Source organism: Aedes aegypti, chromosome 3, assembly GCF_002204515.2.
Source record: "Aedes aegypti strain LVP_AGWG chromosome 3, AaegL5.0 Primary Assembly, whole genome shotgun sequence".
Taxonomy (NCBI): Eukaryota; Metazoa; Arthropoda; class Insecta; order Diptera; family Culicidae; genus Aedes; species Aedes aegypti.
This window is the reverse complement of record NC_035109.1, coordinates 74,297,541-74,300,504: the sequence shown is the minus strand read 5'-3', so window position 1 is coordinate 74,300,504 and position 2,964 is coordinate 74,297,541. Positions and strand designations below refer to the sequence as shown.

The window sequence follows — 2,964 nt, the reverse complement described above, 5'->3', positions numbered from 1 at the left end:
TATCTGTATTTATGCATCTCAAACCAAATATTTTGCCTGAAACTGCTGACTAACAATGTAATCGAAGTTCCCCCGGTGGATTTTCATAGGAATAAAGTTGGTTTGAGTGTTAATTTTATGTTTTTCTGTAGGGGGTCCATAATACGCAAAGTGTCCATAACCGGCATCGACTCCCTAGTAACTATTGATGTTTTATCATCAGCCTCAAACGCGTATTTGGTTACTTTTCTCTGTCTTTAGGTCTATTTGGAGTTTCCGCGTAATAAATTTTTGAAATAGGCAACGAGTTACTCTTGAAGTGTTTCCTTGCACTTCCCATTAACTCTTTGTACTAAAATTCTAGACCAATATTTGCTTAGTCTTCCATTAGTCTTATCATAGACAAACATTTCAGGCACGAAAATGAACGGTTTTAAATTATAAAGATTTTATTTTAATTATGCCAAATGGCCGTTATACCAAATGGCTATTATGCCAAATGGTAATTATGCCAAACGGCATTATGCCAAATGGCTTTATGCCAAATGGGTTAAAGCCCATAAAGGACTATGTCAACCCTAGCATGGCCTCCCAGCTTGCATAGATAACCATGAGTTAATAAGGGCGACTATTCCAGCGGAGATGGATAGCGGCTCTTAGGGGGACCCATAAGGCGGCATCCATTTATTACGTAACGCTAAATTCGAAAATTTTTGACAACACCTCCCCCTCTCCGTAGCGCTTTTTGTATGAAAAATTTTAAATCTTTGTAAGAGCCGTAACGTTTGAGCCTACTCCCCCCTCCCCCTTGAGCGTTACGTTATTTGTGGACGGCGCCTAAGAGATGATCAACCAAAACAAACAACCAAGCAGCACAAAAACAAAGGGCCTATCAGTAACCGGCTAAGGTTCCCGCTAAAGAAGAAGGCGACCAACATCAACTTAAGTGAAAACAGTGGCAAAAGCCTAGATACTGTGACGACGGCAGGCACTGGCCGCTCCAGTGCAACATGTGAGCAGTCTTCAAAAAATCTCACTCCAAGAGCTGCTGAGATTCAAAACCCAAGATCAAATGCGTGCGCTCATTATATTCCAATAAAGGCATGCATTGAATCATGCGCCTTGTATGGGAGGATTGAATCCCAGGATTCGATCCTTGATTGAAGATAGTTATTAAAATAAATCAAGTACCTAGACCTTGATAATTTAATAGAAAAATTATCTGTGACAGGACACACGTTTCACGAAGTATGTATTTCTCTATGGTTTTATTGTTTTTATGTCCACGTTTTCCCCTTAAATCATTTCGATTCGTGTTTGGTAAATTAGTTTATGTATGTCGCAGTTAAAGTTGAAGCCATTAAAAAACTCACGTTATTTTTTCTTTACAGCGAATCAAATACAAATCAATTAAAACTCTTGGAGCTTCAGATTCGGATTTGCAGTGCAGTTGGCATCCTACATTATCTGAAGCCTATGCTTGAAGCAAAAAGAATGGAAATTGATGAATTTATTAATGAATGGAATTATTTGCTCTGGTAAAATATTATTATAAATAAATAAATGTGAAAGCGTTGTAGAAATAATACTGATTTATAATAATTTCATCAAATTCCTTCTCAGCGCGTTGGTCTTTTTCAAGTATTTGTTAGAAAACTTTAAACTCTAATTTTCTGGCTCGCTTGAGTAACTAAGCCAAACGATCCCTAGTTTTTTCGTTTTCAAGGAAGTTCAAAGGGGAGGGTTGTTTGAAATTTCATAAGAGTCATTTGCGAAAATAAGTTAACAACGAAGAGATGGAAGTTTAAAGCCCGTCAAATGCGTGTTAAGTTATTGATGAACAACGTAAAACTAAAAAAAAATACACCTTACTGGTATGCGCAACATAGTACTACTTATGTAAGTCTTTGTAGATGGTCCATTTTTCTTTATTTTTTTCAAATTTTTCTTGTCAAATGCTAAAACTAAGGAATGATATGTATTTTTTTATTGAATCTTTCCATTTCTATAGGAACTCATAAGCCATGGAAATAAGTTGGAATCGCTGATTGAGCCATTTTCATTTGAATTCCCATGCAAAACTCCTTAAAATGGCTTGTAGAAATCAAAGATATTGCTGCTGGACAGTTCGTTTGAACACTTTTGGGCAAATCTTTTTTAAACATCGGTCGAACATCAGGCGGAATAAACACGGATTATCCGTTCCTATTTCAATGAAAGCGGAGTTGCTGGAGAGTAGAAGGTCTATGGAGGATATATTTCTTCACGAAAAAACCTAAAATGACACCATTTATTATCGAGTAGACGACAAATCAAGTATTTATTTACATACCTGTTGGCTGAAAGAGAATGACAATTCATTCATGAGGATTCCATCCTGGGATTGAATCCCAGACCAAATCTCGCTCACTGAGATCGGAAAAATCAGGATTCAAAACGATCCTGCAAACTGAGATGAATTCATAGCATGCTTGTTTAAATCTGAGAGTAGAAAGATGATCTTCGAAGACTACATGTGAGGTGACCGATGGCGCGGGACTAATCGAGGCCATGGATCGCAATAGGGAGTACCTCCCTAAAATGCAGGTAGCTGCTGAGCAACTTGAAGTCATCATCGAGTTTGTTAAAAGCAAAAGCAATATCAGCAAAGACTTGAAAACAAGTCTACTGAAATCACGACAATCAGTCCTAGCTGCAAAGCAGGACTACGAGAAAGCCCAGGAACAACTTGGCAAGGTAGAAGGCAAAAGAGACACTAAGTCGTGTCAGACCGAAGTGTTTTCCTTCACAAACAACGCGAATATATCTGATGAATTATACGATACGCGATGCGAAAGAGGACACCTTCCGAGGAAGAATCCTTGGCGAAAAGACGTAAGGTTGCTAAGGGAAAAGTGACCTAATCAGCCGTCCTCCAGAGCGGAAAAGCTGGCACGAGCCAAGCTCCACGATTAAGAAAACATGGCAACAGTGGAGAGGCCAACA

General features: G+C 38.5%; 1 long non-coding RNA gene across 1 annotated transcript; it reads right to left on the bottom strand.

Annotated features, from left to right (window-relative positions):
• Window positions 1-1,520: 1,520 nt before the first annotated feature.
• On the bottom strand, window positions 1,521-2,483 carry LOC110679111. The gene is made up of 2 exons (XR_002502215.1): window positions 2,312-2,483; window positions 1,521-2,254 (listed from the first exon to the last, which is right to left on the bottom strand). It is a non-coding gene; the product is annotated as an uncharacterized LOC110679111 (long non-coding RNA).
• Between the last annotated feature and the right edge of the window lie 481 nt (window positions 2,484-2,964).